We start from the raw sequence: 12,908 nt of genomic DNA, 5'->3' as shown, positions 1-12,908 counted from the left end.
CTTCAGCTGCAACTGAGGACAAATCCCAAAGAGAATTCTGTCCATTAGTAGCAACAAGACTCTCCCTCCATGCATGTGTACATCTATATCTATCTATCTATCTATCTATCTATCTATCTATCTATCTATCTATCTATGGTGTGTGTGTGTTTCAATTTGGTTGGCTTTTCCTTAGGTAAGCTGATGGTAGTGGTGATCCTCACTTTGCAAGCTGCATGCCGAAGTTGTTGTAGCTTGCCTTATAAACTTAGAATTTATAAACAAGTTAAGTGGAACTAAGATCAGAATTATTAAAACCAGCTAAAGTTGAGCCATTTTCTTCTGTAGTGACAGGAATGCAAGAATGAGGACACCTGGTGATTCACCTGGCTCAGAATCCTCTCCCCTGGCAGTGGCCAGGGATGGGTGTTTGAGCAGAGACGAGAACCAGGTACGTGTGCAGTGACAAATCCTCTAGACAGTCTAGGGAATCCATGAGGTGGATAAGGCGTGTCTGCTCTCCCCATGATATTCTATAAGCTTTGGCAGTTTCTTGGGGGAAGGAGCCATGTGGATTTGCTGCCTGTCATGCCTTTGGTTTGTTCTCTGAGTGGTTCCTCTCTGTGCCTTCACTCTGCACCTCTGAGCTGCATTATCAGAGAGGTACAAGCATCAGCATCCACATGCCAATCCTGATGTGGCAGACTGCTGGAGAACATTTGTGCAGTTAATATTGTAGGTTTTATTCTTGTGGAGGTCTTTTTGTTTGCTTGCTTGTTTTGTTTTTTGATGGAAGTTGGTTTTATCATGAGCTCTGGACCAACTTTAGTTTCATGTCATGGAATAGAGCCTCTGTCTGGTTCGCTCCTTATTTTCCTTCTGATAGGAGAAAAGTTCTAACCCTTAACAACCCCTGCACCACTTTGTTGCTGAGTGCTGGGACTATCCTGTTAGGGAGTCTGGAAAGGACCTTCCCCCTCTTCCAAGGATTTAGCTGGCTGCAGCCCCGTAGAGGTCCCTGGCAGGAGTGATTTGAGGAAAGGCTGGAAGAAACATCATCTGTCTCATCCCCCCAAGACAAACATGATTTGGAGAGGGTTCCTCTTTCTAGACAACTTAGCCAGTGTAATTTTGGGTTGGTCAGAGACAGAGCAGTTAATGGGAGCTGGGAAGGAGGAAGGAGCTTTATTTTGAGGCAGTCCTTGGATCTGTTTTGCAAGAGGTTTCCTATGTATGTCTTTGTATGTAGGATTCTCATCTGTTGAGCAGGTAGCAAATAAATGTAATTGAGCATGAGGAATGTAATTATTTGGACTTTGTCTACATTAGGAATATTCTCCAGCTGGGAGTTCAAGATTTCTCCCATGCTTGAGGCCAGGTGGTTTTGGATGGATGAGGCAGCAAATTTGAGGCAGAGGCTGGAAGCTAACTCCTCAAACATAGTGCCCAAAGTGTTTGGTGGAGCAGGGGAGACTTAATTACCACAGGGCTTATTTACCATCCTAACAGGCCATATCTTAGAGGATGTGCAGGTGTTAGAAGCAAATGTTTTTTAAACCATCATCAATAAATGCTGTAAAATAAGTGCCACAAGCCAAATTATTTTCCACTCCATGTCATATTTACTTCCCTTTTTCCCTTTCTCTAATCCAAGACATGACTAGTAATGCTTCCCTCTCCCAAATAGCTGTGCCATAAGTGTAATGTTTAAGCTAGCTGCAGAGCAGTCACAGCTTACCTATCCTGCCTGGTATCATCTTCCTGCAGGTTTGGAGCTGTTGTCTTACCCCCAGTGCTCCTGAGAGGAAGCACAGAAGTGGGCACTTTGTAGATGTAGAATTTTCATGGTTCTGAAGGTCCAGAAGCTGTGCTGTGGAGCTGGTGGCTGTGATGGAAAAGTGGGTGACAGGAGTGTGATTGTCAATTTGTCTCTGGGTTTGCTGCATCTCACTGTGAAGGTGAAGCAAGGATGGCTTGTGGCCTCTGGTTCTGCCCTTGGTTTCATGCACACAGATTTGTGAGGGAAGAGCAAAAGAAACCCTGCACAAAACACTTTCATATCAGTAAACACAAAATACTGTGCAAAAGGCTAAAGTTAGACTTACTCCTGTTTTGGAGACTGGGGGACCTTCAGGCATCACAACACCCCTAGGGGAGGATTGTGTGTGATACTTAAAAATGAATTAGGAACCTCATGTTGGGGCAATTACTATCTCTGTCTTTAGGAAATTTTAGTTCAAGCCCTTTGCAGTGGTGTTACAAAGCATAATTACATGACTTGAGGTGATGTTAGATAGATGCAAATCTTCTGGGTATGCTATCTCTCCATTTAATCAGGTATTTGTTTGCCATTTGGGTACAGAAAGTACTTTGTTTAAAAATTAGCTGAATACACTTCCAGTAACAGCATATATGGAAATAATGAAAAGTAGCTGATTTACTACTAGTAAAGAGCTTGAAAGATCTCCCTGGTGTATCTCATTTACTCTGAGATTTATGCAATACACAGTCAGTTAATTCCACTCACAAACAAGCCGGGCATGGCTCCCTGTGTTCTCTGTTTATGTCCATTTATCTTTAACTTTCTTAGAAACACATAAGCTGCCTCTTTTGTTTGTTGGGTGTTCCCTTTCATTTGAATCCTGCTTTTCATTTTTTGTGGATATCTCTTTGCTGTTAACATTGTTGTGTGTTGTGTGGTACATGGGTACTTTTCTGGAAACAGGTTGTAAGAATTTTGCAGCAAGTTCACAGATTTTGTTCAGGGAATACAGATCATCCTTGTTGCAGCAGTGAACTGATGTGTGATGATGTGGAGTTTGTCAGCAGCTGAGGCTGTGTGTGCAGACGTGGGAGTCTGTGATAGAACAGTGGGCACCACGTGCAGGTGAGAAACTTAGATAAAAGCCCACTGAAAATGGTAAACATTTTTCTGCACTTCAGGGGCTGAACAATATGTGTGCTGGTTTTTCCTTATTCTGTCACAGCCCTCACCTGAGGTCACATGTAAAGATGAAATTACTGCCTGAGGTGTGCATGATGTGCATCATGCTGAGGTCCTCATGACTGGCAAGGGCACTGTGGCAGAAGAATTAATATTCACTGTGAAGAACAAATACCAATTACTAGTTTGGCATCTGAAGGAAAGCAACAAGCCTCCTTTCTCTGTAGAGTAATGTGTGGTTACCTTTTAGAGGGAGATGAGGGATGGATACCTGCCAATAAGCAGCAAACACTGCCCTTCCCAAAGTTCTGCACCTCCCATGTGAAGTTCCCTCTCTGCCATGTGTATGACACCTTTCAGTAGGGGTTGTCACCTTGCAATATAAACCCTCTCAACTTAAGCATCAATAAAGGAATCATGCTTCCATGCTAGCTGTGAAAATAGAAATGAAAACTTGTAACACAAAATAAACCATAGCAGTCCCTCCTGGGGTTCTGCACCATGTGCAGAACTTGCTGGAGGAGTATTCACCCTGGAGGAATATTCTGTGTCTGACCTGTCCTAGTTTGCTCCCTCTGGGCTCTCTGCCTCCAGTTCTGTGGAGTTTCTGAGCAGTTGTTTTGATGAGCAGATACTGGCAGCTGGATGGGGAACATCTGTGGTAAGAACTCTGTTTATTCAAATTTGTCTGTAGAGGACTACACCTGTCAGTCAAGCCTGCATCCTCATTTTCTATGGGATGGGCTTAAAACAAACACCCCGTCCCTGTCCTGTTGTATCCTTGGGATTTAAAGTATGGAATCCATCAGATTTCCTAGTGCCAGGATTGCCTGGTGGTTCAAGCACTAGCTTGGGACTTGAAGATACCACTACTGTGCCTTTGGATTACATGATGTAAGTCTCTTTACACAAATAGTTGAGATTCAGAGAGGAGCCTCTCAGATTTAAGATTCAGAGAGGAGCCTCTCAGATTTTTCAAAGGCAGAAAGGCAATCTAAGAGTCAGTATCTCATTGATCTCTGCAAGTGCTTCAGCTGGGTCACAAAATAAATAGATCTTCCTATATGCCTGCTTCTTAGTGGCTTAATTCATAAATATCTTCCCAGATCACTCAGTTCTTCCATTCCTCACCTGTGCTGTACCCTACTCAGATCAATAGTTTGCTTTCTCACATGGGGGTTGTTAAGATATGTTCATTAATGTGGTTTCATTAATTGCGTATGGTGGGAATGGGGGATAAACCAGTTTGAGTTGGCCAAGAGGGAACTTTTATCTTTCAAAATACACTGAAAGATTCTTGGTGCTGGGGGAAGGCTGCTTATCTCCATGGCCTTCAAAATCCCCTGTTCTCACTGTTCATAGCTCATGTGCATGATCTAGGGGCTGGAAAGGAGGAATGAAAACATCAGGAAGCAGCAGCAGCCAGACATGACCTGTCCCTGCCAGGGAAGGATGGGGTGGCCTTGCTGCAGAGACTGAAAACAGGAGATACAGGAGTGATGGGGAGGAAGAGCTGAGCATGATTAAATGACAGCTTGGAAACATGTTCTGGGAGCAGGAGTGGGCTCATCCCAGTGTGGGAATGCTGCAGGAATGGTGCCTTGCTGGGGCTTTTCACTGTTGCAGAAATGCAACCAAGGACCAACCACACCCTCTGCTCCCTTCCCTGTCCTGGAGAGGGGTTCAGCAGTGTCCTCGTGGAAGCATTTGCCTGTTCCTCTTTTGCTGTACTAGCCAGCTGCCAGGGGATTTCTACAGCCTCTAGTTGCCACGGGAAGTATGTTTTTCTCCTAGATGTCAGATAGCAAATTGTACCTTAAGAGAAAATTAATAGAAATTGGCATGTTTTCCCCCTTTTGCCTTTACACCCTCATTTTCACATTAATAATCTCTCTAATAAACCTGTGGGTGAATGCCCATCCAGTGTGCCCTGATGTGATCCAATCCAACACATCGTGAACCCGTTCTTGGTGCTTGCAGCTGTTGAATATGTGTGTGCACCAGACAGGACGTCTCCTGTTGCTGTTTTTATGTCCCTGCCACTGAAGAGGTGGCAGTTCCCAGCCTGGTTGTGAAACAGAGGTGCTAATTGTGCTGATGTCAGAGGGCAGGCTTCACTTTTATGTCATGCATCTGTTTTCAACTAGCACTTTAATATCTCTGGAGATCACTGAAGAGATAATAGCAAGTGCAGTGTGGAATGTATCCATGTGCATTTTAAATGCTGGGGTTTATTAGCCATCTCCAGCAGTTTCGACATGGTAACAATATGCATTTCTTCTGTATTTTTTATGCAAAAACAAATTTCACTGGTAAAATGATTAATCTACTGCTAACTTTTCCTTTTTTGGGTTGACAAAATAGAAATGGTGGGTGACGGTTCTGCTTTTTTAATGAACTTCGTTTGTGGTTGCCTATGGATTAGTTAAAATCCAATCTCCTAAATGCATTTCATATTTCTAACTTCCACTGCTGCAGAGATGCAAAACATCAAGCAGGAGGTTATTTCACCGATTTAGGTGAAATCCACTGAAACAGGGATTTATTTCATCAAGTATCTACATCATGGATCTATTTAAATCTTATGATGCCAGAGGATATGAAATAGCATGTCTCAGCTTTTCAGAATTCAGCTGTTCTGCTAACTTTTGTTGTGGCTAAGGAAGACACCCAAATGAGGAACATATTTAAAAACTACTCACAAAATAAATGCAAACAAAACCCCTCCAGTTCTCAGGGACAAGGCATGAACATGAAGCAGTTTTTTTCTGACTCATGTCTTACACCTTTAATACAATGTTAAATACTGGTAGGAGACAGAGGAAAATACACAAGGCATTCCTAAATGAAAAAGCAAGTCAGGTATTTCCATGTAATTAGTATGCAGGGTTTTTTTGGTTGTTGTTTTGATTTTTTTTAAATTCCAGATAAATTTAGCAGTTCAGCATTCAACATACTTTTAGATAAGATTTTTGTTTCAGCCCTCTGCATTCTGGACTGGTAGGAAGAGAGAGACTCCATTATGGGGAATCCAAATGTGCTGTAATGTTTTGATGATGTCCATAATTCCATATTAATTTATAAAAAAGCCAACAAAATTGTTTCTCCTTTCTTATTCTTAGTCAGGCTCTCATTTCCTGGGCACAGATGGGCTGAGATGACAGAAATCCTTTGAGAACATCTCCCATATAGGGTACTTCCTTCATCTCAGCATAAAATCAGTTTGAAATAATGGTGGTGTGAGCCTCAAATCTTGGTCCATATTTGCCATCAAATATATTTTCTGTCTACTTGGAATCACAGCCCAGTCATTTGGCTGTGCTAATTAAATAATTCCATAGTGTCCTGGAAAGTAATCTGCATTTGGGAGAGGTAAAAGTAGAAATGACCTTGGAAAGAGCCAACACCGATCAGAGGTGAGGGCACGGGAGGCTTGAGACGGTCAGAGAGGATTTCTTAGACCACCTCATCCAAAAAAATCTCAAGGCACAGTGACCAATAGAATTCCTGATCTCTAATTTTCCCTTCCCAACACATTTCTGAGAAACACCAATTCTTGGGGAGAGGGAGAGGAGCAATGGCTTTAACTGTGTTTTAATGACTCCACAACTCCCTAAACAACTTCTCTGGAAATGCAGTGCCAATTACCCAAAGCCTGTTGACTTCTGTTTGCCTCCCTAAAATGGTGTTTATTTTACCCATCTGAAAGCTAAAATGGGCTTAAGGTGAAGATCTGTGGCCCCTGCTCTCATGAGGGAAGACTGGCTCTCCTGAAAAAAAAAGCTGTTTTTCCTGATGTTTCCTTGCCTGAACCTGGACCAGAAAGTAGAAATGCCAGTGTGGCCCATGAAGGATGGGCCTGGTGGCAGCTGCTTGACCAAAACTGATCACAATTTCCCCCCCAGTAATTTTTAATATGCCCCAAAAAAGAAAAAAGCTGTCCATAGCCCTCTTTATTCACTCCAAACATAGCCAGCATGCTGGTGAAAGGAGACAATTCTGGCAAAAAAATAGAGCTCTGTTTATTTGCAAAAGTTTTTCAGAAAGGAAATAAAAAATTGCTGATCAGAAAAAACATCAAAAGCACAAGGCTTTTTAAATAGCCCTGAAGCATAAAGCTTCCACAGGTTTGAAGCATCTTTCCTGTGGCTTTGCATGATAAAATTAGGAAAGGTAGGGTGGTTTTCCTCAGGTATGCTTTACAAGCTCCATGGCTGCAATTAAACTGCAATCATACAGCAATTACAGATATTTTTCACTTTTTTAGTTAGCTGCTAAACAATTGCCACTTTATCCAGCTTGGAAATACAGCTGCATTTTTTTTAGACCTCTTACTAGAACTGTTGCTTTTCTTAGACTCTACTGTGGAAGTTTTTGCAAAATTTTCTCAGTTTTGTAGTTGGAAAAAAATGGCAACTTTGACTTCACGTCAATATTGACTATTGACTTCACGTGGAATATTGCTTGCATGGTTTAAAATTCATTTATTTTAAATAAGTGCTGTATATTGTTGATGCTGTATCCACATTGTAACTGCTGCCATCGGGTCAGCCAGTATTAACAACAGCACTCAAAACGCAATTGCTTTTTACAGTCACTGTCCTCTATAGCAGGCTTTTTTCCCCCCTTTTCTGATGATTCACTTTTCCCCCTGCATTTTCAGGTTTCTGAAGTCTCAGGACAGCTGGCAAAAGAGAAAATTCAAACCAGGGATGTGCCCCTTCCTCCATTTGTTAGGGAAAGGCTTCATTTTGAAGCAGCAAAGCAGCACAGCAGCCCCGGGAGACAGTGGCTGATTAACAAGCCTGTGGGGGCTGGCAGTGAGGGCTGCAAGGTTGGAAGCAAACCCGCTGTAGCCGCTGGCACTTGCTCCCTGCAGGAATAGTGAGTTCATTTTCGTGTGCTTCCTGATGCTCGCTCTGCGGTCGGGAGCTGATAGAAGGCAACGCTTCAACTTCCTGAACCCTCTAAATAAAGCATCCTTTCTGCAGGGGTTGGTTTGCGTTGTTTTTTTTTTTCCTTTTTTCAGAGAAAGGCACATTGTGCTTTCTGCTTTGGTTGGATTTTCGTGTTTGGCTCTTTGAATGGACAGCTTTGGTGGTAGAACAGTTGGAAACTGATTTCCGAGAGGCTCGAATGTATGGCAAGGGGAAATATCTTCACTGGAATGGCTTGGAGCTGCTCTCAGGAGTTTATTTACATAGCTGCTGTGTTGTGCCACAACTACAAGGGTGGCCAAGCTTCCTCTTTAATCTATACTCTCTTACTTAAAGTATTAATTCACAAATAGCTTCAGTTTTCTTTATTTCTAGGTTTGTTTCTTTGGCAGTGATTATTTAAATACTTGAATTAACATGTACATTAGCTCTTGTAAATTCAGGTGTAGCAAAGAGCAAGTCAGACAGCTGTCCTGTCTGTTCATTCACACCAAGATGTGACCCAGTGTGCCTGGGCAGTGAGGATACAAATCTTACACCCATTTCCTAGTGAAACCCCCAAGAGGTCGCCTGCAAGAGGTGTTCATTTTCTAACATTAAAAAAAATGTGTTTCCCTCCAAGGGAAAATCCTTTACAAGACAAGGTGTTAGGAATTGAGCTGGAATTTCCTGTTCCTGCCTAAGCCAGGTTGAATGGAGTAGGTAAACCAGCACTGAAAGCTCCATATTCTGGTTTTCTCATTATTCTCAACCAAGTAATGACGCTTATTTTGCATGATTCACTGCTTTATTATGTTACTAAATCACATTTATCTCCATCAGGCCTCTTTTTCCCGAGGGGTATTCTGTTGGTGTAATTTTTTTTTAACCAGATATTTGGTATTTTGTATGGCTCCAACACACCAACATGCTGTTTGAAACAGCATCAGAAAGAGCTAAGTCTCACAAGGAGAAAAAGGGCAAAATGAGTCCCCACAGCTGGCTATCTCTCAAGAAATCAGCTCCTGCTCTGACGTTTGCTATAGGTAAAGCAAAGCTCTACCAGCAGTAAATCAATTCCTGTGTGTGGGTACTGTCAAAATGAGCTGTTCTGGAGCTCTGTGATCCAACCCATGGGCCAAGTCACACTGATTTTATACATCCCAGAGTTTTCAAATGCCATTGTGCTCAGGGAAGAGCTCGGCTGGCTCAAATATGAACATCCACAAAGTACTGGGTGTCTTCAGCTGCTGTGGGAAACTTCATTGAGTGCCTTGAAAAAAAAAGGCCTTCCTCAAGTAAGATGTTAATTGTGCATTACTCGTGATAAGTTTTTTAAAAATACTCCAGCTACAGATGTGCTTTAAAATCAGAGTTGGATTTTAAATATTGAAATGTAGGGAATTTATATTTTTTTCTTTTTTCTTTTTTCTTTTTTTTTTTGTTATTTTTTTACTTGTGTATAAGAAAGATACGAAACAAACCCAAAGCTTTGAGTCCAGACTTTCATATAGCTTCATGCTAAAGCTCTGAGGTGCCTGACTGGATTTTGGCTTGCTTCCATCTCCATCTATTGTATTAAAACAGTTAGAGGCATTCTCCTCTTCCCCCTTTTCCCCTGCAGCTGGAAAGAACTATCCTCTGCTCTTGAGAAAACAAACATCAATGCTGCCTGTTGTATAAGCCTCTGGTTGGTTCAGTTTGCTTCCCTGGAGTGGCCCATGTATCTGTAACTTCAACAGGGAGGCTGTGTAGGTGTGAGACTAAAACCTCTCCAATCAGACAATTTTCAAATGCATAAAAAGCTCAGCTTCTGTCAGGAGCCTCCCCTGTTTAGGCAAGGTGAGCAGGAAATTCAGACATCTTCCTAAGATGTAAGGGGTGGAAAAAGAGCAGGAATAGGATGACATCGGCCTATTTAACTTGGTGAGTTTTTGGAGTCTGAAGACCTTCTAATATTGTGTATTTTCACATCTAAGGTGGGTGCTCAGTGCTGGAATGGGGTTTTTGTGTTGACCTCTCTGTGGATAAGCTGCTTCTCCTCTGTGTCTCAGCACTGGAACGAACATCAAAATCTAGGACCTAGACATCAGGTAAAATTTCCCTGCACTAAAATACAGTCAAATGCTTCTATAAAGAGACTTAATGTCAAAGTACCACTGCAGAAACTGCTTGAATATTTTCTTCTCTGAAAATAAGTAATGTACTAGAAATGAGAGTTAAGAAGACTTCCTCACTTTTACAGTGTACAGAGGAATATGTGCACCAGGGCATCTGTCAGCTAGATGTCAACTAGCTGATGATGCCTGCATCTGGGTCCTGTTCCACAGCAAAACTAGCTTTGGAACAAAAGATTACCAGAGATAACTGATGGAAAATATATCCCAGTTAGTTATTGACTAAGCAGCCTCACCTTTGCCCTGCAGGTAATTACAAGGTTAAAACTGTAGTAAAAATATCCATATTTATCCAAATAACCAATTTGGTGTATTTCTGCTCCAGATAAATGAAGCAGTGTTCCATTTTAATCTCTGACCCTGTTTTATCTTTTCCTATGTAGACTTGTTATGGCAAAATCTCTTTCATTTTAATTAAATTTTTCCAGATACCATCTTCATAAAACTAGCACTCAGAGAGGCATAATCATTATTTTTAATAGACGAGAGTTAATGCTTGTGAAAAATGCCAGAGGATTGTCACTACTTATGTTTCCTGACTGCAAGAAGAGCTAGGGTTCCTCAGGTCTGCTTTTCCAGGGTGATCTTTCTACCAGTTTAAGACCTGGTCTACAAAAGTGGGTAAATGCTAGTTTATTTTGAGCATACAAGTCACCTGGTAACTTCAATGAGATTATCAGAGTGTTTCAATGGCAACATTTTGTTTAAAATGAAGCTTAAATACTCGACTGCCTTCGGGATATGACTTTTTCTGCAAAACTGCTGATTTCACAAGACTCATTTTTAGTTAACAGCTTTCTCTGCTTGGATTAAGATTTCCAGTTCAGTCCATGCATATCACTGGAGTGGTGCGAGCTGGCAACCGCGTTCAGCTGCTGGCACCATCCAGCCTGAGCCAAGATGAGCAAGCCTAGAAGTGAAGGAGAGTGCAGCTTGTGCCTTGATTTCCTTGGGGGGAGGTGGCAGGGCTGGGCGGGGAGGGAAGAAGCAAGTGTAGGACTCCTATCAGTTTCCAGCTTTGCCATGGCAAGCATATGCCAAATATTTTCTAAAGTGACCTGAATTAACCTTCTTGTAATGGCAAAACCTGTGGGCCCCTTTCTCCCCATGCAAGCAGAGCTGTCAAGGACACAGCAGTCCTGCCTCGCTGCTGGCAATGCACAGGGATGTCTCAGGTACCAAAGGGCATTTCAAACATAACCTGTAACCTGTGTTTAGGCAACAGAGCTGTCCCCTCCTGACAGAATGGTCCCAAGTGGGGCTTTGCTCCCAGGCACACCAAGGACAGACAATCCTGCTGCTTGGCCAGGTTCTGAAGTTCATTCTCAGGAATACTCCCACTGATCTAAGGCATGCCAGGATTTCATTTACTGCTGGGAAATGTGAAACTGCCCCAGCTAAAGTATCTTAATTAGGCCATTAGAGCCTGGTATAAAATGGCTGAGATAAACAGGGTCAGGAGGGCAAAGGATATTGTCAATGCATTGTAAAGCCTTTGCTGCTCAGCTCAAGCTGTCCAGAACCACTTTTCCATGAAATAAAACACCTGAGCCCTCTGTGCGGTGGCTCCTGGGGGCCCCTGGGTCAATGCTTTTCACGTAGTCAGCACGTGGGCAGGCAGCCAGAGCTTCTCTGCCTTCTGGTGCCTTGTGCTGCTTGGACTTTCAGTTTCTAATTCTGGTGTGTTTTAAATTAGCCCAGCTTTGGGGTTTTCTGTGAGTCTTTGGGGCAGTTTGAAGGGCCACATATTTTGTTTTCCTGTGCAAGGGCTGGTTCCTGAATGAGGGCTCTGGCACCTGTTATCTTCATAGAGCTTTTCCAAGAAGGATTTAACAACTGTGGTGACTCCAGGAGACTGAGCTGGAAGAATTTGGGTAAGCCAAATCAGAGTAGATCAGTGGCAGATCTAGGGCCTGTATATGTGTGTACACAGAGTCATAGGATGGATTGGGCTGGAAGGGATCTTAAAGATCATCCAATTCCAACTCCCTGACATGGGCAGGGCCACCTGCCACTATCCCAGCTTGTTCACAGCCCCATCCAGCCTGGCCTGGGACAGTGCTAGGGATGGGGCAGCCACAGCTTCTCTGGGCAACCTGTGTCAGGGCCTCACCACCCTCACAGGGAAGAATTTCTTCCTCATATCCAATCTAAACCCACCCTTTTTCAGTTTAAAGCCTTTCTTCCTTCTCCTGTAACTCCATGCCCTTGTAAAAAGTCACTCTCTAGCTTTCTTATAAGCCACCTTTTGGTACTGGGAGGTGCTGTAAGGTTTCTCCAGAGCCTTCACAGGCTCAACAAATCCCACTCTCTCAGCATGTCTCCATGGGAGGGGTCTTTGCTGGTGTCTTTGTATCCCAGCGGGTACAAAATTAAGTGGCAAACCCAATATATTCACCATAAAAGAGCAAAAGAGGGACCTCTAGAATGGCATAACATACATCTAGATGGTAAGACCCTTTCTTTTAAAATTTGGAGACGCATCATCTCTGATCTCAACAATTTATGTTCAGAAGTGCAATAAAGTTGTAAGTTATAGATCTGAGAGATTAAATCTAAGTGTGAAACCCTCAGCTTGTTACAACCAGCAGTCTGCACACTCCTGCAACTAGATTAATATTCTTAAAATTTCAGAATTAGTACTTGATCAGGCACTTAGACCTGAGTTACTTATTTTTTTTTCACTTTTTATCCCAAACAGCATTTTTTAAAATACAGTGGTTAACAATACTGACCTTGCTTATAATTAGGAGAGCTGTCTCAGTTAGGTAAATTACACCTGAAAAACCATAACAAATAGAAATAGCTTGATTCTTAGAACCGTTAGTGAAAATCACGTTTTTCTTTAAAGAATGCACAATATTTTTAAGAATAAGAGTGCACTTCCATCCA

General features: G+C 42.4%; 2 protein-coding genes across 3 annotated transcripts in view; one reads left to right on the top strand and one right to left on the bottom strand.

Annotated features, from left to right (window-relative positions):
• Positions 1-12,908, top strand: part of ITPR2 (inositol 1,4,5-trisphosphate receptor type 2) — a 259,828-nt gene that overhangs the window by 3,998 nt on the left and 242,922 nt on the right. The gene's annotated exons all lie outside the window — the stretch shown is intronic.
• Positions 1-12,908, bottom strand: part of LOC111930012 (uncharacterized) — a 34,499-nt gene that overhangs the window by 20,626 nt on the left and 965 nt on the right. The window contains exon 2 of the mRNA XM_086885025.1: positions 12,752-12,795. The gene's annotated coding sequence lies outside the window, so the exon portion shown is untranslated. The remainder of the gene's footprint in view (positions 1-12,751; positions 12,796-12,908) is intronic.

Source organism: Cyanistes caeruleus, chromosome 4 (genome assembly GCF_971803275.1).
Source record: "Cyanistes caeruleus chromosome 4, bCyaCae1.hap1.1, whole genome shotgun sequence".
Lineage (NCBI taxonomy): Eukaryota > Metazoa > Chordata > Aves > Passeriformes > Paridae > Cyanistes > Cyanistes caeruleus.
This window is presented reverse-complemented; position numbering and strand designations above follow the sequence as displayed.